This window comes from Anolis carolinensis, chromosome 2, assembly GCF_035594765.1.
Source record: "Anolis carolinensis isolate JA03-04 chromosome 2, rAnoCar3.1.pri, whole genome shotgun sequence".
Classification (NCBI taxonomy): domain Eukaryota; kingdom Metazoa; phylum Chordata; class Lepidosauria; order Squamata; family Dactyloidae; genus Anolis; species Anolis carolinensis.
Window position 1 is genome coordinate 134,614,214 of NC_085842.1, and position 26,410 is coordinate 134,640,623.

A 26,410-nucleotide genomic window follows, 5' to 3' on the forward strand; every position below is an offset into this window, starting at 1 on the left:
AAAGAGGTTGAAAGGGGAAAAGGAAGTAACTTAGCTTTCTAAATTAGGCAATTCAGTGGGATAATTAAACACACATCCTACATGTCATAGTTCCATATTGGTCTTTCAGTAAAGTTTGCCACTGATACTTACACTGTAAATCAGACACTGGATGTTAACCCATATGCTGAAATTCAGTGAGAAAACTACAGAAGGGACTGGATTAAAGACAGTATGTCTCCAGAACCCTAAAACTATAAACAACTGATTTATCGCCTCTATACAGTTAGGTTCTGCTATTTGTAGAACTTATCATATGATCTAAATAGATCTGCTTTTTAGTTTATGAAATCCAGTTATGATTTCTTCCTTCTAGAAGTCTATAAATGCCATTTAAAATGTATCATACACCCAGCATTATAATCTATTTATTAATTAAAATATTTACTTGTTGCTCTCAATTTCTGAATTTTTAAAGCAATTAAAAATAATATTCAACAATGTTTAAAAGCTAGTTTAAAATTCTCCCTCTACTAAGACTGGCTTTGAACTTTTCACACTTAACCCCAAAAGCAAACTACATTTCTTTGGCTGGAAAGCAGAAAGACTCCAGGCATATCTGAAGTTTCCTTTCCAATTAAAACAACACACGACAAATAGAGGAACAAGATACTCTTACCACAAAGAAAGAATACATGTTTATAACACAAAAAAGTCATTGGTACATTTACTAAGTTCACATGTCATTATTAGACCACAGAATACGTATCCCATATCCTAGTCCAATTTAACAGTATTCCACTATATCAGGGGTATCAAATTCATTTTCACCCAGGGGCACGTCAGCCTTACGGTTGTCTTCAAAGGCCAGTTTATAATTGTAAGACTGTATAAATGTAACTTTGTTGCCCTGGCATTGAAAGCCTCGTGGGCCATAAAAAATTATGTGGTGGGCTGGATTTGGCCTGCAGGCCTTGTGCTTGACACATGTACACTATATAATGAAACCATGGCATATATCAGCAAATATGTGATGGAGAAAATGATATCACCAACAACCACAAGAGAGTCAGAGTTCCATTGCTTTACATTCTTATACAAGTATTTCCCTTTTCAAAACTAGTTCAATGTGCTCCTAGCTGAATCTCCTGCATGTTTTAATTGTCACTCAATTAAAATATCTCACTAAATAGTTACTCAGATTATCTCAATAAATGTGCATCAAGGGAATTAAAAGACTTTTAAATTTACTAACAATCACATCATTTACTGTTGGAAATATTGTAAGAGCAATGATGGCCTAAAAAACAAAGCAATGCTTATCATCAGTGTTAAATACAGAATTGAAGGGTAAAACTCTGATTAAAGTCTGCTGACAAATTTACTTCTGCGTTGACAGAAACAATGCTGCTAGTAGGGTCTGGTAGGGTCTGCCACTTTAGGGAGGCTTCTGATGAGAAGCCAGATTAAATGTGCCAAACAGCTGCTGGGCAGCATCAACGGTGGTGGGAAACACTGGGGGAGAGTCACTCAAGAGGCAACAACAATAGCACCATAGCATACACTTGTTAGTACTGCATAGAAGGAGGCACAGTAAACCTCCTTTTGAATATCTTTAGCTATGAAAAAGCCTATGATGAGACAGCCTAAAATAAAATGTGATATAACATCAGAAGATGACACTCCTGGGTTAGATAGCTCCCAGTGAGCTACTGGAGCACAACAGAGGGCAATTACAGTGTCATTAGCACGGTGGCTAATGACATGACTGACCTCAAGTAGAAAGAACATTCAATGGTTGACAGGTTTGGAGGGAAAAGGAAAATCTGAAGCTGTACCCCACACATTATACGAACATGGAATGTGAGAAGCATGAATCAGGAGAAGCTAGACACAGTAAAACAAGAAATGGAACATATAAACATTGCAGTACTTAGAATAGTAGAATCGTAGATTCGGAAGAGACCACATGGGCCATCCAGTCCAATCCCCTGCCATACCATAGTGTGTGTGGGCTAAAATGGAGAGGAATGGGATATTTTGAGTAAGATAACTATACAATGATTTATTCAGGAAGTGAAAATATAACAAAAAATCAAGTGGTATTAATAGAAGAAACTGAGAGAATCTATCACACACCAAAACAAGACTTCTCAACAGGAAATTGGAATGAAATAGCAAGAAACAGCAGACCGAGAATGAAGTAGGACAAAGACTAACTAAATTCTATGATACCAACAATTTGTTCATCACAAACACATTCTCCAATCAACCAAAAAGGTGACTGTATACATGGACACCACCTGATGGCCAACATGATAAACAAATAGACAACAAAATTGGAAGCAGGAGATGGAGAGGCTCCATTCTGTCTGAAAAATCAAGACCAGGAAGGATTGTGGCACAGTCCATGAACTGCTAATATAAAAATAGAGAAAATGTAAAGTAGACTGTTGTGCAAAATACAACCTAAAAAACAGTAACTGTAGATGTTTTGTCGAAGGTTTTCATGGCCAGAATCACAGGTTTGTTGTGTGTTTTCCAGGCTGTATGGCCATGTTCCAGAAGTAGAGAGAGAATACTTCTGGAAAGTCAGGCGAGAATACTTCTGGAACATAGCCATATAGCCCGGAAAACACACAACAACCCAATAACTGTAGAATTTAAATGTAATTTAAAGAACAAATTTGAACTATGAAGCCTAACTGATTGGGAGCTAGAAGAATCCTGGGCTGAAGCCAGGGACATTGTCAGGGAAGAATGCAAGAAGACACTATCTGTAGCCAAAAAAAGAGAAGCCTCAATAGATTATAAACTATTCAAGTAGTTAAGGACACGCAAGAAGCAAAAGCAAACGGTGACAGAAATAGGATCAGAACCTTGAATGCAACTATTCAACAACTAGTAACCAGAGACAAAGAGAACTACCATAACAATCAATGCAGAGAAATAAAAGATGACAACAAAAAGGAACAAGAAACATATTCCACTAAATCCAAGGAACTGATGGCATATCAATAGGATAGATGAGAAGTAAAATTAAAAGGTGACAGAAATAGGCTTGGAGTCTTGAAGAATAATGATGACAAGAACAATTATATCCATCCTTTTCTTCTGGGGCTGGAAAATTACTTACAAGAAATTTTAAAATGTGTTAATAAAATTCCACAAGATCAAAAAGTTAATTGGGATTAAATAATCATGGCATTAAAACCAGATTAAAACATGTACAGTGAAAGCGCTTGCACACCCAGCACAACAATTAGAAAGCTCAAGCTCATTTTTTGTTTTTTTCGTGTCAGGAGCGACTTGAGAAACTGCAAGTCGCTTCTGTTGTGAGAGAATTGGTCGTCTGCAAGGACATTACCCAGGGGATGCCCAGATGTTTGATGTTTTACTATCCTGTGGAAGGCTTCTCTTATGTCCCTGCATGGAGAGCTAGAGCTGACAGATGGGAGCTCATCCCGCTCCCCAGATTCGAACCGCCGACCTTTTGGTCAGCAGTCCTGCCAGCACAAGAGTTTAACCCATTGCACCACCAGGAGCTTATTTTTTTTGGTGAAACAGGGCTTATAGCTAGTCATCACAGGCCTGTCTAAATTGACAAATCTTTAGTGGTCTGCAAAAAGAAAGTAGGGAGAGTGCCTATGTTCTTGGGGATAGGAGTTCTTGAGCCTAGGGGCAACTACCCTCTTCTTGTGAGGGTGGGGAGAAAAACCTCCCGAGCAGATCTCAAAGCATGTGCCGGTTTGTAAGGGAAACTACAAATAATCTAGATCTGAGCTGAACTGGGCTTTATAAGGAAAAACAACAACAGTACACTGAATTGTGTTAGGAACAGACTGGCAGCCAGTGAAAATGCTGCAACACAGCAGTCAGGTGTTTTCTGTAGCCAGGCCCAGTTAACAATCTGGCTGCAGCTCTTTAGATCGACTGAAGTTTCCAAATGCAGTCCAACATAGACCGCATTACAGTAATTCAGCCATAATGTAACAAAGGCATTTGTCAGCCAGTCTGATGCCTCAAGGAATGGGTGCAGCTGGCACATAAGCTTCAACTGTGCAAATGCTCATCTGGCCACTGCTGAGGCTCAGAGCTGAATTCAGGAGCACACCCAAGCTGCAGACCTGCATCTTCAGAGGTAATGTTACCTCATCTGCTGGCTAAAATCTTATTTCCTTATCTGGCTTTTGACTGACCAGGAACACTTCTGCTTTGTATGGATTTTCAATATGCTGGCTCTCATCATGTTCATTACTGATGACAGGAACCAGTTTAGAACACAAAACAGAATCTTTTGGTTGTTGTGGAAAGGAAGAAGAGTTGGGCATCATTGTAACTGAACCCCCAAGCTCCAGACAACCTCTCTGAGTGGTTTTATGTAGAAATTAAATAGCACAGGAGGTAGACTTAGTAGTCTTGTACACAGATCCATTTTAGCTGTTTTACTTCGGCCAAACTGGCTTCTTTGGCTCTACTGGATGGCCATAATGTCAAAAGCCCAGCTGTAACTTTTCCCCATCTGTAATGGGACAACATGGCAGCTGATTGTGGCTCTTCCTCCCCTATATGGCACCCTGGCTTCAGTGTATTTTTTGGCTTGGCCTTTTTCTTGATTCTTTTTGATTTTCTGTTATTTTCTTGATTCTTTTTATTTAGTGAAACTGACTGGGAATTGAGAACATGCGGGATGGGTGGGTAGGGTGCGCACATTTGGGGGCTTGGAGAGTCACCCCTTTAGCTACTTTTTCTTCTCCTGTCCTCTCCTTCAGAAAATACTTCTAAATGATTATTAATAGTAATCCCAGGAAACAAAAAGAAAAGCTTCATTCTCAGAAAGCTACTACTACCTAGTTACCTCTCCTCTAGAGTAGAAACTAGAAACAGCTTTAAGGAAGCATTAAACCCGAAGCAGAAAGGCATGAAGGGGGAAAAGGCACCACTCCAGGCAGGGCCTGCAGTGGAAATCAAGAGAAAAAGGGAGGATTTTTAAAGGAAGTCTAGGGTAGGATAGTTCCACGTCATCGCTCTTCCTTCCCTAGGAAGTAGGAAGCTTCCTTAAAATGCCTTGGAAAGCTACGTGCAGGGAGAGAGCATGTGCACCTGTACCACCTGTAGCACCTGTCTTCTCTATAGTAGAAACAGCTTTAATGAAGCATTGCACCCAGGTCTCCTCTACAGACCAAAGGGAAAATATAGCAGAAAAAGTGTCATTTTAACCCTAATCTTTTTAATCCATGTCTTAATGAAGGATGTAAGGACAAACAATGCCATTGCTTAAAATGACAGGAAGGAGAGCCCTGGGAGCCTTCCCATTACTGTCAATGGGCCCGATCTAGCTACATTTTTTGGCTGTGGTACAAAACAGCTATCCGGCTACCTGCCTGTTTTTGGGAGGCGTGCGAAAATGGATACGGGGGTCTACTGCTACCCGGCCAGCAGAAATGGATTGGGGTTCAGATGAAATGCACAAGCCTAGTCCTTAGGGACCCTGCATGTTAGCGTCAAGGCATCAAGCAGGCGTCCTCCAACACGAGTCTCCTGCGGCATAACATTTTAATTGTTTCTCCATCCTGCAGAGATTCTGAGTTCCAAATGTAATCTGCACATGATTATGGAATTATAGGTAGTTCCTCCTCTTCTAGCAAGTAAATACTTTTAGTATATAAGAAATGGGAAATGTTAGATAACCAAATTGGGTTCAGCAAAGGAACTAGAGATCATATTGTAAACATGTGTAAGATAATAGAATACATCAAAAAAATTCAAAAGAAAATCAAACTGTCCTTTATAGACTACAGTAAATACATTGATTGTGTTGATCATGCAAAACCAATAATGGCTCTTAAAGAAATCATTGTTTCAAAACATTTGATTGTCTTGATGCATAATCCAAACTTATGACAGGAGGCAACTGTTAGGACATAATATAGAGAAATGAAGTAGTTTCCAACTGGCAAAGGGATCTGACATAGCTGCATTTTATAATCCTAGCTATTTAACTTGTACACTGAACGTATCATATGTAAAGCAGGATAAGATTCAGAGGAAGGAGGCATGACAATTGGAGAAAAGACCATCAATATACACATGGCACCATACTTCTAGGAGAACATAGTAAAAAATTAGAATAATTATTTAAGAAAGTCAAGAAAGAAATTACAAAAACAGTTTTACAATTGAACATTAAGAAAACAAAAATAATAATCATAAATGATTTACATTATTTTGAAGTTGAAATAATGACTTTGAAACAGGTGAGGATTTTCTGTACCACAGAGATTTTCCACAATTCAATAAGAATGGTAACTGCAGTCAAGAATTCAGGGGAAGACTAAGACTTGAAAGAGTAGCTATGAAGGAACTAGACAACTTCCTGAAGTTTAAAAGTGCATCACTGAATGCTAAAATTAGGATTGTCCATACCATGAAATTTCCCATTTCTATATAGAGTTGTAAAAGCTGCATTGTGTCGAAAACCAAAAAGAAGAAAATCAATTCATCTGAAACATGGTGCTAGAAAATAATTCTAGAGATACAAAAAGACTGCCAAAAAGATCCATGTATTTGACCTATAACAAATAAAGCCTGAATTCTCTCCAGAAGCCAAGATGACTAAACTAAAGGTTGCTGTATTTTGAACGTATCATGAGAAGCATGACTCACCAGAAAAGACAACTTTGATAGGGTAAGGCAGACTGAGTAAGAGTAAGACTGTGTTACCGATGGGCAAACTCAAATCAAGGAAGCAATGGCTTTGAATCTGTAAGAACCTGAGTAGGGCTGCTTATAGGTTGACTTGGAGCTCTGTCATTTACAGGGTCAGCATAAGCTGAAATTGACTTGACAGAAATTGAGAACAACAAACACCTTCATTTTTAATAAGCACACTGCTACAGGTTTTCAAACATGTTTATATATGCTATGTGCGAGGTCATTATGGCCATCACTGTGTTTTTACTGCATAAATCACAGTAACCACAGAAAGTAGAAACGCTAAATGTACAGATTATGATATTAAAGGACTTGATGTAATTAAAGGCATAGGCCTAAAACTAGAAATCAAGCCTGAACCAATCTAGAGAGATAATTGGTTTTTTGGTGGGTGTTAGACAGAGTAAAGTTCCTAAAGATCGAAAGGAAAGTCAACTCAGTTATTAATGTAACCAAATCGATGGTAAGTATATAAAGCAACTGTTTCTTTTATAACTGAACATTTCTGGATGAGAGGGAATATATTTTTTAGCAATTACACTTGAAGCCTGTCCTGTATGTGATGGATGGCCTTGGTCTGTATTCAGCTTATCATTAAAGTAATACTAAGAGCACTCAAAATTGCACCCTGTCTGTTTGCTAAATTGATAAGAGAGCTCTTATCAATACAATCCCACCTTTTTTCTTGGGAACAGGGAAAAGGCTTGGGGAGGGCTATTGCTTAGAAACTCTGAAGGTGTTTTGGAAGGGCAAATTAGACAACAGTTAGAATCACAAGTCTGGACAAAATAGGACTCTGCTGGAACCACTGGCTCCATGGTTAAGTAGTCTGACAATGACTGTCTGATTGTCTAATGTAGCAGTGCCTAAACCTAGGATGAGCAATTATAGGGGAACCTCAGAGGGCTACACTTCTCTGCTGCAAACCCACCAGGGAAAAAGGCAATTTTGTTTCACTATGAATGTCCCCTGGGGACATGGGAAGTGGTTTTGCCATGCTTTCACTCCCATCAGCTGTTTTAAGTTCAGAGAACTCCCTTTTAAAACAAGAAGTGACCCTGAAGTTAACTTCCAAATCACTTGCTATTGAAAAAGTTCTATAGTCTAAAATGACCCAGCACCCCCCCCCCCCCAAAAAAACACGGCAAATTCCCTTACACTCCTCTAAAAGCACATGGGAGCAAAATCCTTAAAAAAATCAACTTAGGGACAAAAAAATGATACTAGAACTGCATGTGGCCTGCACTTCCCTCAGTCCAGTTGAAACAAATTGTGGTATTTTACTACACAAGTTTTTCTTTTGCTTACTGAATGTATATCCTGCCTTCTGCTCAAGATGAAAGTTGTTTATTTAGATCATAGAATCATAGAATAGTAGAGTTGGAAGAGACCTCATGGACCATCCAGTCCAATCCCCTGCCAAGAAGCAGGAAATCACATTCAAAGCACCCCATTTCAGTCTAGTTTCAGGCTTGGTTATGGGACAGAGACAGCTTTGGTCACCTTGGGGGGGGGGGGGGCGTTACGCAGAGAACTGGACGGGGGAATGTGTCCCTACTGGTTCCCCTGGAACTTTCAGAGGCTTTCGATACCATTGATCGTGGTATCCTTCTGAGTTGCCTTTTTGGGATGATGGTTGGAGGTGCTGTTTTTCAATGGCTCTGTTCCTTTCTGGAGGGACAGTCTCAGAAGACGGTGCAACTTCCCGGCCACTGGCCTGTGGGTCCCCCCAGGGCTCTGTAGAATCATAGAATTGTAGAGCTGGAAGAGACCCCGTGGACCATCCAGTCTAACCCCCTGCCAAGAAGCAGGAAATCACATTCAAAGCACCCCCAACAGATGGCCATTCGGCCTCTGCTTAAAAGCCTCCAAAGAAGGAGCCTCTGCTACAGTCTGGGGAAGAAAGTTCCATTGCCATACAGCTCTCACAGTCAGGAAGTTCTTCCTGATGTTCAGGTGGAATCTCCTTTCCTGTAGTTTGAAGCCATTGTTCCGCGTCCTAGTCTCCAGGGCAGCAGAAAACAAGCTTGCTCCCTCCTCCCTATGACTTCCCTTCATGTATTTGTACATGGCTATCATGTCTCCTCTCAGCCTTCTCTTCTGGCAGGCTAAACATGCCCAGTTATTTAAGCCGCTCCTCATAGGGCTTGTTCTCCAGACCCTTGATCATTTTAGTTGCCCTCCTCTGTCAACATCTCCCTTCAATTGCGATGCCCAGAATTGGACACAGTATTCCAGGTGTGGTCTGACCAAGGCAGAATGGAGAAGTAGCATGACTTCCCTGGATCTAGATGCTATACCCTTATTTATGCAGGCCAGAATCCCGTTGGCTTTTTTAGCCACCGCATCACATTGTAGGCTCATGTTTAACTTGGTGTCCACGAGGACTCAGAGATCTTTTTCACAAGTACTGCTATCGAGCCAGGCGTCCCCCATTCTGTATCTTTGCATTCCATTTTTTTCTGCCAAAGTGAAGTATCTTGCATTTGTCCCTGTTGAACTTCATTTTGTTAGTTTTGGCCCATCTCTCTAGTCTTTTAAGAGCGTTTTGAATTCTGCTCCTGTCCTCTGTGTTGTCTCCCATGCTGTTCAACATATACATGAAACTGCTGGGAGAGGTCATCATGGAGTTTGGTGCCATTTATATGTGGATGACACCCAACTATTACCCCTTTCCACCTAATTCCAAGGAAGTAGTTCCTGTGCTAAACCGGTGCCTTACAGCTGTAATGAACTGGATGGGGTCAAACAAATTGAAGCTTAATCCCGACAAGACAGAGGTGCTCCTGGTCAGTTGAAGGACAGACCTGGAAATAGGGATTAAGCCTGTGTTAGATGGGGTCACATTCCCTCTGAAAATACAGGTTTGCAGTCTGGGGGTGCTTCTTGACTTGGCTCTGAACCTTGAGGGCAATATCTTAGCAGTAACCAGGAATGCTTTTGCACAGTTAAAGCTAATGCATCACCTGCACCTGTTCCTGGATAAGTCAGAGTTGGCCATGGGGTACATGCCTTGGTTACATCGCAGTTGGACTACCGTAGTGCGCTCTACTGCCCTAATCAAGGTGAGATTATTATGTTTATGTATACAGTGTTCCCTCACTTATCGCTGGGGTTAGGTTCCAGGACCACCCGCAATAAGTTAAAATCCGCGAAGTAGGGATTTATTTTAATATTAATACATTATTTTAGTAGTTATACACTATTTAAGTCTTTATCAACCAATCGTGTGTTGATAAATCGCCGCCTCCTCCTGTTGCCGCTTGGGCTCCTTTTTTCTCCCTTTGGATTCTCCTTCTTCCCTTCTTTAGGCTGTAAATTGTATTTTTTATGATTAATAAAAAATAGTCTTTTAGAGTTTATTGAAAAACCGCAAAACAGCGAATCCGCGAAAAGTGAACCGCGAAGTAGTGAGGGCACAGTGTATCCCAATTTTTCTCTCCATATGGAGACTCAAAGCGGCTCACAACTAAAGCATTGCAATACAACTTAAAATATACAAATATACAAGTACAGTAGAGTCTCACTTATCCAAGACTCGCTTATTCAAGGTCCTGGATTATCCAAGGCATTTTTGTAGTCAATGTTTTAAATATATCATGAGATTTTAGTGCTAAATTCGTAAATACAGTAATTACAACATAACATTACTGCGTATTGAACTACTTTTTCTGTCAAATTTGTTGTATAACATGATGTTTTGGTGCTTAATTTGTAAAATCATAACCTAATTTGATGTTTAATAGGCTTTTCCTTAATCCCTCCTTATCCAAGATATTAGCTTATCCAAGGTTCTGCCGGCCCGTTTAGCTTGGATAAGTGAGACTCTACTGTATTAAAACAGTACTGAACATCATTAAAAGCATATAAAATCACAGCAGACTCTGACGACCTTAAAAACCTCCTTCTTTAAAAGCCTACTGGAATAAAAAGGTTTTAACCTTCCGCCTAAAGGAGATCAGGGAGGGGGGCATTCTGACTTCCCTGGGCAGGGAGTTCCAGAGTCAAAAGGCAGCCACTGAGAAGGCCCCCTCTCTTGTTCCCACCAAATACACATTGATTTCTTACAAAACACCAGTTCAATATGGTCCACTTTCATATTTTCTTCACATACAGGGAATAAAACACATTTGAGAAACCTCACTTCAGATGCAATATTGAAATTTGTTTGGATCCTTCTTTATCCTTTTGAAAATGGAAGGGGGAGACAAAGATAAGGTTCTGTTTGACTTGGTATGCAGTCCTCATCATACATGCTACATTTCATTCAGATGTGTAACATCAAGATGAAAACAGACAAGGATTGCATTAGAAATGGTTAAACACAAAATTCAATAGCCATATTATATCAGACCTCTCATTTTATTCAACCCGCTAGTACATGACTAGTACACGACCCTTATGCATCAATTTTCATCACACTTAGCAGACAATTTGTTGAATGCAAAATGTATTTCTCATTTTCCTCAATATTTCGGTAGCATTTGTGCAAAAAGTAATATAGCTAAGAACTCCTACATAGAAAAACAAAAACAAAACTATCTGCTACAAATTGTTACGTGTAGGTTACATTGGGTTTATAAAACAAAAGCTGCTGAGTTAGAAAATAATACTGGTCTAGTAAGGACTCAGGATATTAATTTACTAGTTTTAAGAATGTCTTGTTCCTCAAATCATTTTTTTTTTGCTGCAAGATCGAAACTTTTTTTTTAAAAAAAAAGCATTTAGGGGAAACAGCCCGTGATCTGAGATGTCTTGACACTAATGCACAGAGAATGGAGAATAAACAAACTGTACTTGAACTCTTAACAGATACGACACAATAGGCACTACTGAAACCTGGTGGGATGAGTGTAATGACTGGAATGTGGTAATACAGGGTTATAGCCTATTTCAGAGAAAAAGATCAAAAAAGGAAAGGAGGAGGAATGGCATTATATATCAAGGATGTTCTCACCTGAGAAAAGATCCATGACTTAAATCCTAGAAGCCAGGCTGGGAGCATATGGGTAAAAATTAAGAGGAAAAAAACAATAGGAATGTCATTCTAGGGAGTTCTGCCTACTACAGACCATGCTAGCCAAACAATGGATTTTGATGGCACCTTCCTGAAATAAATGGCAAAATATTCATAAAGGAGAGATGAAATAAGAGCTTTCAAAAACCTTTGTATTTGATGGAAGTCAAACTTTGCCAAGAATATAAGGTCAAACAAATTCCTCACATGTCCAGAAGGTGGAAGAGGCAACAAAGAGATCATAACAAAAAGAGATGACCTGGTTAATAAGATAAAAGTTGTGGGGTCCTTAGGTGAGAGGGAACATGTTCTTCTGGAGTTTGTTATACAGATGAATGGATAAGCCAAACATAGTCAGACACACATTATAGGAAAGCTGATTTCATAAGCAGAGAGATTGTTGACGTGATCTCCTAGTCAGAAATACCAAGAAAGAAGGGAGTTTATGATGGATTGGAATGTTTTAAAGAATGGGATACTGAAGGGACAATTCTGGACAGTCCCACTGAGGAAGAGAGATGAGAGGTGTATAAAGAACTCAGGATGAATATCTAAAAACTTTCAACTCAGTTAAAATCTAAAACAGCGGTTCTCAATCTGTGGGTCCCCAGGTGTTTTGGCCTACAACTCCCAGAAATCTCAGCCAGTTTACCAGCTGTTAGGATTTCTGGGAGTTGAAGCCCAAAATATTTGGGGACCCACAGGTTGAGAACCACTGGTCTAAAAGGTCAAAATGGTAAAAGGGGGAAATCACCAAAGAGGAAATCAAATAAATAGCCTGCACACATTTGATGGTAATGATGATGGTGATAATAATAAATAAAATACCCCCAAGGGTATTAAAAGAACAGATACATTTAGAGCCATATTATAATTTTATGATTAATTGCTTTCTATTCCTTTCAGATACCCTTGCTAATTCTTACTTATTTTAATGCCAGTTTCTTTAAAGCTGCTCAGGCCTCAACGTAACTACACACTGAATTCAAAGAACTCTGCCCACTACCACCACAGTTTCTTTTAAAAAGGAAGCAGAACATTCTAACCAGTAGGCAGAGTTTGCTGAGCAGTTTGAGTACATCAGCCTTTTACAACTAGCTAAGGCACTCAGGATGTTATCACGGAAGCAGAAGACAGAACATCCTTCCTTATTTCAAACTCAATCCTCATTTAAAAGGGATAGTCAGGAATATAGCCTTTCATAGGGTACTGTGTAAATTAGTCCATGTTTAGTTATATCTTAGTTATAGTCAAGTTAAGCATATGTAGTAATCCTCAAGAATGTCACTTGCTCTGGTCAGATGAAATCTTGTATTCACATTATGGTTTCCATATATGTTTTAGTTTTGATGTCTTTATCTTGTGAACTTTACCCCTATTCTTCAAACAGTGATAGATTTACACTCAGATAAGTTGTTATTTTATCTCTAAGCAACACCTAAGCACTGTGCTTCACCTATCTACAGTCAAACACAACTGTCTCTTGGGTTTACTACAAACAAAATTTGTAAGAGGATAAGACTGATTGATAACATGAAATCAGCTGAAGTCTAAACTTAATGAATGCTGTTAAGTCAGGAATCTTCAAACTCTGGCCCTTTAGCTGTTTGGGCCTCCAACTGCCAGAAGCAACATAATTCAGTCTCCACAGAAAAAAAAATATTAAGACATCTGATGTGAAGAAAAAGAATGGAGGAAAATATTCCAGGCCACTTTCTCAATTATTTTGATGTCCGAGCCTTTAGTAAATTTGCGCTAGGGTAAATAAGGCTGGTGCCTTCACAATAACAGGTACTGGATAAAAAGCCACTTAAATGCAGAATAATGAAGACTGGCATAGCTATTTCACAAACCAATATGACATGGATCCCATTGTGTCTGTGTTTGTGCCTTCAAGCTGTTTGTCAATGTATGGCAACCATATGAATTTCACAGAAATTTCTTAGCCAGTTGCTTCCTCTGAATTAGAGTCCACAGCACCTGATAATTTTTGACAGTCTCCCATCCAAACTACTAACAATAACTGACTCAGTTTAGCTTCCAAAATTAGTCAGGATTTGGTGCCTTTAGAGTATTAACGTACATGGAGCCTATTAGTCTTCTGAAAATGTTAAATAGAAATAAATGTGTTCTATGTGCCTTCACACAGAAGTCATTCAGGATCTGTTTACAACATATTGATAGAAACAGGTATGAGGAAGAGAGACTAACTAATCTGAGGGTGACATGTTTCAATAACAGAGAAAGCCAAATAACCTAGAATGGCATTTTAAACCTGGAGCTCTTGTCTTCTCCTTCTCAGCATGGTGCTACAGCGAGGAAGGGTAGACCAGTTGTTCTCTCTCCACCATTGTTCTGCCCATCATCGCTCAAGAATGCACTACATTGTTACTTTCCATCAGGTGTTTTCAAGGCACACATAAAAACCATTGGTGCAGTTTTCCTCAATTAAATTCCCATCCAGAAAGACAGTCAGAATTCTCTACCATCCCCATCCACCATATAGCACTATCTTCCAACGTTCTCTATGGCAGTCCCAGTTTTCTCCATGTAATCTTCCTTAAGGAGAAGTCACTAAACCACTAAACAATAGCAGCTTGAGCAATATTCTGTGCTTTACCATTTGGTGTTATAACATGCTTGGAATGTCTTTTTAAATGTGTAACATTAGAATAATTAATTTTAATTCTGAATCACTGAATAAAATAGAATTCAAAGACATGGCAATGGTAATCCAAGATCTAAGTATGCAAAGAGATCTTGTTTTACCTTAGAGGCTAAGAAAATTAGGTTGGTAACACACTGTTTTATAGACTAAGTCTACTTCCTCAGATGTACATAATGAAGGACTGTATGTATGTAGTTCAAGTGCTACAGAACGTAACTGAGGGGAAGAGAATAATAACAATAGCAACAATAATAATAATAACGACAACTTTATTTTTGTACCCTGTCTCCATCTCCCCGCAGGGACTCGGGGCGGCTAACATGGGGCCAAGCCCAAATATCCACAATAAAACAAGATAAAATACATTCAGAAGAAAACAAGCATCATCAACGAAAAAAATTAAACATAATATGATTCTATAATAAAACACCATTTTAAACAATATAGTAATTAAATAAAGAGAAAAGAAAACTATTGTTTTTAGTAGTGGAACAACTAGTACTGAAAAAAGTAATTTGTGGTTATTTATACATTTTTCAAAGTAAAACAGATGTCAACTTCAGCTGACAATATATCCACAGCCATCCTTCTGCAAGATGCCCCAGTCATCACTGTGTTTATAAACATCCCAGGACAATGCAATTATTCTTGTACTTGATCAAATAAATGCAGGTGATAGTTTTACAAATTATATTCCTCATTCTCTTTAACAATCAGCACATCTACCAAAAATGGGGTACACTAGGATGTCCAATTAGGAATTGCCTTCAATTTCTTATATAGGACTCTCTCAAGTAACTATGATACAACTCTATATATTTTATACTATCAACTAATTTAAATCAAAATAATTTATGCTGCTGTGTTTGGAAGATGTCACCTTCACACCCCTTTATGAATTTTTAGATTTTGGAGATCAAAACTGAAAGAGCAGGACACACATTTAGCCTGTTTTCAGTATTTAGATGTAATGAAGGTTTCAAAATCAGATGTTTAGCATTCCTCAAAATAAACTACTAAGCTCTCCAACTGCCTTTCTTTCATAACTTTTTGTGCAACAGAAATTAGAATACAAATGACTTAAAAATAGAAATTACCAGCTTCTGAAAACTGCAAAAATGTTTACCTGAATAGATATTTTAAAAAACAAGCATATCCTAACTGGGTCACTGCCAGGTACAGTTTCTTTCTTTGCAGCTACTAAAAAGGGTTAAGAAAAAAGTCTTTCTAAACCTAGAACACTTAACAGAACGAGATCAGAATAATACGATTACTGTAATCTGTCTCACACATACACAGCTGGAGTTTTGTCTAATCATTCAATTCCAAGACAAATGGAAATGCATGGCAGAGATAACAGGCCAATTTCTTAGAATAAGCTGCTTTTCAAGGTTTACCGTTGGCTAGGACCCCCTCCATTCCCTAAACAAGTCAACATGTTTTTCCAGGTTGTTTCCTCTTTGATTAATCTGAAATAGTATGTGTTGCCTCAAAGCACTAGGAATATGACTTAAATACACTGAAATATATTTTATTGGCAATGCAGTTGAAATTATTTTAAATGTCAAAGCATTGTAACGTCTTCTTTCTTAAATGAAGCAGAAGTATCTATCTACCTCATAGGGACCAGAAGTTACACTAAATTTTAATTTTGTATCCAAGCATGAGATCACGTTGCATGGCTGTTAATGTTTACAATATCAACCAAGCAATAAAACTGCTGCTTATGAAGAATACTAAGCTCTGCATTGTATATATTTTTTGGCAATAGGCTTATTCTACATAACTTAAAAAGGGGGATAGAGGGCATTAAAAACAAGAAAAGGATTATTCTACATAATGACAAAATGCTATGATATATATATTTTAAAACAGTTGATGACATTTGTTAATTTACTAGACAAGTATAAAGACAATCCCACTGATATAGAATAAATGATTATTATGATGACAATAACAAACCATTTCTCCCTATGGATTGAGGCAGATAACAGATTAACAAATTAAAATACAACAACAGAGTATGAGAGTATACCACTATTTAAATCTGTATTGTTTTTAATATTTATACTTCAGATCTAAGAGACATTGGTCCAGTTTTCTATATCTGATTCTTTGGAGTTAAAATGTAAATTAAGCCACATCCATGAGGCAAGTTTTCAGTTTTGCTTCTATAACTGATGCTACTCTTGTTAAGATGAGAACAAACCAATTGTAATTAATTTACATTCTGTCCTAAAATAATAATAATAATAATAATAATTATTATTATTATTATTATTTTTCATGTCAGGAGCAACCTGCAAGGACGTTGCCCAGGGGACGCCTGGATGTTTTGATGTTTTACCATCCTTGTGGGAGGCTTCTCTCATGTCCCCGCATGGAGCTGGAGCTGATAGAGGGAGCTCATCCACGCTCTTCCTGGGTGGGATTCGAACCTGGCAGCCTTCAGGTCAGCAACCCAACCTTCAAGTCACAAGGCTTTTATCCCCTAGGCCACCGGAGGCTCCATAATTATAATAATTATAATAAGCCTTTATTTATATACCACTCCATGTCCTTGAGAGGACTCAGGGCGGTTTCTAACATGTGTGCAAAAAACAGTCAATAGTCAAAACATCATACAGCAGCATGAACATAACAAACATAATAAAAACAACCTCATAAGACAACAGTAAAAAAAAGTTCAGTTAAAATGGACACAGTTACAGTTCCTATCAGTATGTTCCATCAAGCAGTCAAATACTAGTAATCGGGGCTGGGAGGTAGACACAGTCAATTATAAGGGATAGATAAAGACCCTTCTCTCAATATGGGAATCAAATGGAATTTCCATTTCAAAACCAAATTTATTTAAGGCCAGCAAGAGAGTATTTTTTTGTATAATATTTTTGCTACAGACACACAGTTGAGTTAATGTTTGTTCTATTTTCTTCAAACTCAACCCTCAACATAGTCATATACTGGACAAATAGAATTGGGAAAGACCACAAGAGTCATTTCGTCCAACCCCACAGACTCCAATGCGAAAAGTCACTCACCCTTCATTATACGAGTGCTGAGTTTACATAACTACTTCTAATGAAAGTTTTTATTGCTGTGTGCCTTCAAATCATTTTCAACTCATAGTGATTTCCAGAGTTGCAGTTCAACCTTCAAGCCACTAAACAATATGAGCTCTTGACTAATAAAAAATATTACTGTATTTAATATGATGGTTGTCAAAACTTACTCATGCTCTAATCAGTTAAGCACAGCTATGTGATTCTGTGTCTTCATTTCCTCTCTGATATTCTCTACCAACCTGCTCACTTCCTCCCCCATGTAGCAATAACAGAAAAACCATATTAACTGGAAATGTAAAAATAGCTAACCACGTTGATTTCTTGCTGCATGTCCTAAAGCAATTGAGACCTAGGGATACCTGAACTATTACAGAAAAGATGCTTTCAAATCAGCCAGTGACAGCTTTTGTAATTAAAATGCATGTGAAATGTACATCAATGGGGAAATGGTCCATTTTTAGCCAAGGCCAGGCTGCAGGTGGACATGAGATTTGATTCACCATAAAAAGCAACTGTGTTTTATAGTCTTGGGATAAAATGGTCATATTTATGAAGAAGGAGGGGGCCAGGAAGACATCATACCAACCTGTCTCCTGTGTCATCAGTTGGGAGCCCCACCCATCAAGGAATAACTGCCACTCTGAGGCCAGAGTGAAGAAGGAGAGGGCCAGGAAGACATCATACCAACCTGAGAGCCAGGAAGATAGTTCCATCTTGTCTCCTGTGCTATAGCAACATGCTATGCTAATTTTATATATACATATATATACATACACACACACACACACACACACACACACACACATACACGTATATATATATATATATAAATTACAATAATTTACAAATATATAATATATTGTATATACATATAATATTAATAATATTATTATGGAATACAATACTACTAATACAATATAATATTAATTATATATTACTAGCTGTGCCCGGCCACACGTTGCTGTGGCGAAGTATGGTGGTATGGGAAATAAAGTATTGAGGAATTGGTGGTAGTTAAGGTAAAGGGTAAAGGTTTTCCCCTGAAATTAAGTCCATTATAAATGGGTTATATAGCTGTGTGGAAAGGCCTTGAGTCTACACTGCCATATAATCCAGTTCAAATCAGATAATCTGTATTTTATAGGCAGTGTGGAAGAGGCCTAACTCTGCCTGTCCCCTGGGCTGAGTGGGTTGCTAGGAGATCAAGTGGGCGGAGATTAGCCTTCTAACTGGCAGCAATTGGATCAAAACAATTATTCCTCTCCCTCTAATTAGGACTTTATTTTTCTTTTCTTTTTGTTGTATGAACGTAGAAGCATGGATGAGGGGTTGTGCTGCCAAGTTTAGTGTTTCTGGGATGTGTAGTTTTGTTGTTTTGTCCTAGGCCGAAATTTCATTACCCTTTTATATATATAGATATATTAAATGTAATATTACTAATAATATTACCATATAATGATATAGTACAATATAGTAATTTAATGCTTATATTGTGCTATGCTGATAATATATTGTATGTTCATTTGATTTGTAATCCCTCTGAGTCCCCTTCAGAGTGAGAAGAGCGGGATATAAATGTAGTAAATAAATAAATAACTTTATTTTAATTCCACCAATGACAGAATTGATGGATTAATGGGAGATCAAGTCCAAGACAGGGATGCAAGTTATAAGAGCAATAGTTCAGTGCTCTGCCAGAGTAAGCACTTCCTATCACAAGGCTCCATATCTGTCCACAAAAATCTTATTCACACTCTGTTTCAAAATTTATAGTTTATAAATTGATTAAAAGGATGGTCACACAAAATAAGATTTAGCTTGCATCCTTACATGAGGAAAGAGAATTACAAACGTACCTAGGATAAGATCTGCAAAAGTCTGCAAGCAAAACTGCAGAGGCGTGAAAACAGGACTCACAACAGAAAAGTTACTTCAATTGTCTCAGGTTGCGGATAAACTGTCAATGAGTAAACTGTCACACATGTAATAATTATGTAATTTAACTAAGTTAACTTGGCATGATTCTAAACTGTGACATTACAAATACGTAACAACTAATCTCTAAGGAAAATTCATATTGTTTCCTTTTCGGTTAAAATAAACACACATGCACATAGAGAGAGTACATTTTCACATTACATTCTGTACACATCAGTACAGCCATCATTCTTGTCTGTCACAAGATTCCCTCTTCTAACCTTTACACTAATAATTCAATGGGCTTGAAATGAATAATATATGACTGGTTATAAATATTGGAAGGTAAGAAACAAGAGAAAAGGCAAAAGAGCAATCTAGAGGTTTTTGTTTTGTTAAAATGACATTCTTAATCAGTGCATGGAAACTTGTACGAACTTCTCAAGTGGCCTTTTGGCAATTTATGGCTAAGTTGCAATAGCTGAGACTGTATAAAGGATATCACCTCTGACGATACCAGGGATGATATTAAAACTACCATAAATACTCATCAACCTCATGTACACGCGGAGAGCAGGTCTGTGGACCAAAGTAAGAGATCTGATATAATTCATGGATAAGTCAAGGGTTTTTTTTTTCATGTCAGGAGCAACTTGAGAAACAGGGTAAAATTCAGAGACATGTAAAAAAAGTTATAACAGTTCACAGCTTTTAACATTAATATTAACTTTAATAGTAATTTTGTGAACAGAAGTACTGACACTTTATAGTCTCTCCAAGGGCTTTTTGCAATACCTGGGCAGTAAGGGTGGCTCGTTGATGCTTCCCCTCAAGGCAGAAAAAGCAATCTCGTTCAAGAAAGGAGAACTCCAAATGAGGCTTGATGAGGGGAGAAAGCATTAGAGGAGAGCAAAGGAATTACGGTATTTCTTCTAGGATCTCTCACCATGAACTAAAATCTATGTTAAGAGAGCCTGGAAGAAGCAGAAAAATTCCTGCCTCCCTCTCCCACAATTCTAAAGGCATCTGGGAAGGAGGATGGGAGAGAGAAAGTAAAGGCTGGTTGCTTTTTTTGGGGTGGGGTGGGGTGGGGTGGGGTGGGGTGGGTGGTAGTGGAGTTGCTTCTTCCAGGATTTCCCTATTTCCCGGGAAAGCTCCAATATAGCCTCTACTTCCTACCAGCTCTATAGTCAGATGTATAGGCTGTCCCCAAGTTACAAACAAGATAGTCCTGTAGGTTTGTTCTTACGTTGAATTTGTGTGTAAGTCAGAATAGGTACATTTTTAAGTTTAACTTCAGCCACACAACACACACACATATACTTTGGATAGCCTAGGGAAGGATTAACATCCCAGTGGTAGGGTTTTTTTTTTTTTTTTGCTGTCTGTGCCTATTCAGAGGATTTCACCTCACTTTCTGTCCCTGTGATAATTGGGTTTTGAGAAAAAAAAGGCTTGTTGGTGGAAACAAGGATTGGTGATAAAGCTTCAGTGGAGACACCTTTTCCTATGACAACTCTTCCAGGAGTGAAATTCCCTTCCTAGGAGTAGATTTATCTCACTTCCTGTTGTCTCACTCTCATTTGTAACTATGGACCTCATCACACATGAGCATTTATCCACTTGAAATCCAGTTTTTGCCTCCTGCAGAATTCTGTGGTTTGTAGTTTGGTGAGGCCCAGGACCTGTCTGGCTGAACTGTTTAAAGGCCTCTCGCTAAAGTTGATTTAAAGTGGATCCAAACGCTAGTGTGATGAAGCACTGTGAGTTGTTTGTAAATCAGATGTTTGTAACTCGGGGACTGCCTGTATCTCCTTTAACATATCAGACAAATGCTGCTTATTGGTTGCTTGAATGTAGGTGTTGGTGTGTGCATGTTGTACTATCTCACTTACTGATTAATCTTGTCATTTATTATCCAATTTAGAGTTTTCTTAAGGAAAGAATATTGATATAGCCAATTGTTCTGCAGCTTCAAAGAGCTTTCTTTCACACTGGTGTTTGTATGCACATGTGGAGTGAAGTCAAGGTACGGACCCTGTTGTACAATTAGTTATGCCATGTGGGATTTAGAATTAAGTACAGTGGTATGTGTTTATGCTACAGTAAATATGTACACAATCTTAGCCCTGATATGGTAGGTTGCTTTCTTGTAACTGCTCCCTGTCTGTGTAGAGTAAGATATAGAAGGCTCCAGAACCAAGAGGCTTTTGTCAGGAATTGCAGCACACAACTACTGTATGTTTACTAGCAAAAGCCACTCTCTCATTCTCCGTAGTCTACTATATAGACCCTGAGGAAAGGAAAGCTTCTCAGTCATGCATGCTATGTCATCAAAGCCATGTTGGAATGGGATTTGAAGTGCATAGGTTGTGTTATTTTGACAAGCTGGTAGGCTTGGTTGATAATATCCACTTTACATTTCAAGGATCTCTGATATCATAGGAAGAGGCAAGAAAATGTTATCACTGAGGATGTTCTGCCCATAATGCTGGCACATGGTTGCACTCGTTGCACCTGTTCAACACCAGTAATGACCAAAAACACAACAATAAAATACAACTGCTCTCACTCCTCTCAGACGAGGATGATGGTTGGTTATTACGGGTCATGTGACCAACAGAAGAAAGTGCACAACAGCAACCCACTCGCCATGTTACATGACAGGCATATTAGTGACTAGTAGAAGGCAGTTTAAGCAGGGCAGCACCGGGAAATGTCAGGCACAAGTTATGCACCGACAAAGCACTCATATCTTATTTTCTTATATCCTCTCTATATTTTGCAGGATATCCAAAATCCTTGGCAGGATGCAAGCAGTCAGTGGGCCATATGTTGTATGTGTTTGCTTTAAAGTCCATCGCAAGGAAGACAAAAACTTTGGGTGAAAATATTATAACAAATCCTGCTAAATCACATGGTGAAACAAACTATCCCCACAAATAATCTAAACTGAAAGAAAAATACTGAGTCTCAGTCATTTACACATAATAATTATGTTCTAACAGAAGTGAAGAGGATCAAATGAACAAAGAATAGTGACCATAAGATTTAAACTGGGATTGGTGACTGCAGTGGGTCCGAGGGTCAATATCTGGCCTTAAAACATCTGGATCAGAAAGGTGACTGAAAATCTCAAAAAGCAAAAAAAAAAAATCAAAAAAAATCTCCCCCATCCCCATTAAACAAAAGTGGGGAACTTGCAATCTACCTACAAGTGAATCACATACCTAGAGACTTCCAGGAAAACCAATTTATGAGGAGGAGGTGAAAAACACACTTTGGGAAATTGAGAGAATAGCCTTAAAACCACAATTTGCTTATTCCTGCTAAAACTAACTTTTCTCTTATTCTGATGCTATATACTTTAGCCTTAAAACGTGGTGACATGCAAGTAATTGGTTTTAAGGTAGAATCAAGATAAGAAATCTTATGCACTCTTTAACTTGAGTATATTACCATTTACAATTTACATTTTCTTTTCCAAATGTTCCAAGCAATTAGTAAAAGTATACAAAATCAGAGTGCACACATACATTTTCTACCATCACCACCTCTTCTTCCTATCATGTTCACTTTTATCCCTGAATGTAAGGATTGCCAATTCATGTTAAGGACATCACTCCCCAAGCCCTATGAAAAGTATCTCAGTTAAAAGGTCCAAGGAAGTAACATCACACGGAGAGCTAAAAGCTGCTAACTTAGTTTGTATGAATCCATTTGGGCCTTAAGGTTTCTGGGGAGGCCTTTCTCACAGTCCCATCACTTTCACAAGCGTGGCTGATGGGCATGCAGGAAAGGGCCTTCACGGTAGTGGCTCCCCGGCTATGGAATGCCCTTCCCAAAGAAATCAGACAGGGCCTCTTTAGCTACCTTCAGGAAAGAATTGGAAGCATGAATGAGGAAGTAGGACTTCGGAAATGACCAATTATAACCTATCATGATGGTGGTTTTTTACAACTGTACAAACACCAATTGGCCTGAACTGGTTTTGCCCTGGTGCAAATGTTTTTAAATCCAGCAAAAATTTAATCTGTGTATTTTACTATGATACTGTTATTTTTAGTTTGCTATGTTTTTTAATTCTGTTATGTTTTTTATTCTTGCCTTGGTCTTGTATTTATTTCTTTGTAAGATACCCCAAGTCCTGTTTTAGAGGGGGCGGATATAATAAAGTTTTATTATTATTAATATTAATCCCATATCAAGACATGAAGCTCATCTCCAGATTTTATGGTTTGAAAAATTAATTTTTACAAGTTAATGAATGTGAAGATAAGTCAAGAATCTGAACTAAGCATAAATTAATGGAAAATGTTATCAACAAAGAGCATGAAGAAGGCAGCCCCAAGTGAGAGCTAATTAATCTCACACTACTAGCTCAAATGCTAAAGGGCAAAATTATTGTTGGTATTTTAGCATATCTTAATTTCCTTCTGTTAGTCTACTACTTCATTAGCCAATAGTCAAAATGGATCTTGCTTCATATTTTCAACAGCTTTGAAGATCTAGTTGCATATTAATACCAGTATTTCAAGTGAAGAAAAAGGAGATGACAAAATTATTTAAAATATACATCAAGGCTATAACAGTGGTCTTACCTTAATATATTAATCATGAAGAATCTTATAGCAAATTAACATAAAGCTACTACAGATCTTTACAGCTAAAATTCTAGTAGGAATTTAGCCTGCATAGGTATTTTACATTTTCTCCCTAAACCTAAGTCAGAAGCAAGCACCTATTGCAACTCCTGGCATTATTATTACTGAATGCTCGCCTTCAAAACTACACACAGGTCTTTGCAGTTCTCTAGATGAAATACTTTTATGTATTGCATATTTCGGCTATTGCTCCTATGAAAAACAATTTTAATATGGACACTAAACAGTGATTCTTGGGTTACACTTTGTTGCATATTATGTACCTTTTCCAGAAAAGCTTTCCTGCCACCAAAATCATTGTTCTTTCTGGCCCAAATACAAATATCTTTTTATCTAGCCAGTCATTCCAACATATCCCCTATGCTATTTTGAATTGGATTACTGCTTTACTGATACTGATGATAACGCTCATTCTGCTTGGGTTTTACTACTTTGAGGTATTTTATTTATTTTTAAATCAGTCCTGACTATAATTTCTGAGCTACCCTGACAGTTTTATTAAACTAAACGCCAACATTGTTCTTGTTGTAGTTTCCGACCTACCAGGAATTTCCAAACTACGACCTATTTTCCCTTCAAGTAGTTTATTTTTTATTTTATTTTTTCGTGTCAGGAGCAACTTGAGTCACTTCTGGAGTGAGAAAATTGGCCGTCTGCAAGAACATTGCCCAGGGGACGCCCGGATGTTTTTACCATCCTTGTGGGAAGCTTCTCTCATGGCCCCGCATGGAGCTGATAGAGGGAGCTCATCCGCACTCTCCGCAGGTGGGATTCGAACCTAGCAGCTTTCAGGTCAGCAACCCAACCTTCAAATTCTGAGGCTTTAGTCCACTACGCCATCGGGTTTATGACCTACGAGGATCCAAAGGCAAACCAGTTACAAAATTCTTTTGGCAAGTTCAATTCAGAGGAATTTGCCTTCTGTCTTCTTGTGAGTCTAAGAGGGTGTCACTTCTCAAAGGTCACTCCACAGGTTTCCATAGCTAAGGAAGGATTCAAACCATGGTCACCAGAGCCTTAGTCTAATGTTCAAATGTACACCATGCTGTGTCTCGGAGGATGATGGAAAATGTTGTAAGTAATGAATAATCTTACCATCACTATTGGGTAGAGGCAGCCCTTCTCTGCTATGTAAGGAATACAATTCCATCTTGGAATGCACTATCTTTATATACAGTACTTCATTTTTTGTAGAAAATATTCCTAGACTGGCTTTTCCTTAAGTGTTTGTTAGAGCCATGTGGTATGTCATTATGTTCAAATTAGATACATGAACTATGTACTTATTAACAATTATGCAATGATAGATTTTCAGAGTTGAGGTTTAACAAAATGGACAAGCAATGTTTTTCTATAATACCATTTTGCATAACAATTACTATATCAACACTGTATCCCTTCAATGGAATTCAGGAAATGCATATGTTGGTGAATCCATTTTATTTGCATAACTAGTACTATTCACTCTAACAAACTTAATGGCTGAATTGAGTTCTAATATAATACCGCATACACATGCCAAAAATATGGCTATTTGCGATCAAAGGGCAGAGAGCACAGTTAATCCTCAAGAACCGCAAACACTTTCATCCTCTATTTTTTTTAGTGTAGCGGCCACTTTAAGACATAGTAGTGAGAGTTTAGAAATAGATGATTTAGATGGGTAGGTAAAACACATTATCTTTAATCAGAACATTATTCAACACATGGTGTGATGCTTCATTTCCATGTGGTCCCAAGACCTAATCTAAACTGTTTAAATGCTAAAGACTAATGCCATCTTTGTGTCAAGCAAAAGCTTCTGGCAAAACACGGCCTGTGTATTAAGTTTTCCTTGCACTGTAACAGGCAATGGAAATAAAGGTAAGCAAATAACCTACCAGGAACTTCACATTCCAATGTAACAGAGTTGTACACCGAATTGTCATTAAATGCTAAGCAAACTGGGAATTCTGAGAACTTTGTTTTAAAAACATCACAGCAGTGTTCAATCACTAAGTACACAAAAGAGTTGGTTTTGAAAACTGAACAGAAGGATGAACCTATCAAATAAAATTGACACTGTTGTAACGTCTGATACACAAGACCATCTGCTATGATTACTGGAACCTGATTGCTCAGATATATTTAAAAAAATATATTTTGCAAAAGAAATGCTTGTTTGAGCGTGCATGCACATATATACACTCATACAGAAAATAGATCACATAATTGTCCAAGAACAATATGGATTCACAAAAATTGAATCATTCGGATTCTGAATTAAAAAATCTGGCACATCACTAATAAAATTGTACCACAGCTAGTTTGAAAGAAATGCTATTCTTTAAAAGTGTTTTAGCTGTGGCACCAATACACAAAAGGTTACACACAGTCTAATAAGTTA

General features: G+C 38.0%; 1 protein-coding gene across 1 annotated transcript in view; it reads right to left on the reverse strand.

The window, feature by feature from the left end:
* grb2 (growth factor receptor bound protein 2) overlaps nucleotides 1-26,410 on the reverse strand; it is a 67,134-nt gene that overhangs the window by 14,909 nt on the left and 25,815 nt on the right. The gene's annotated exons all lie outside the window — the stretch shown is intronic.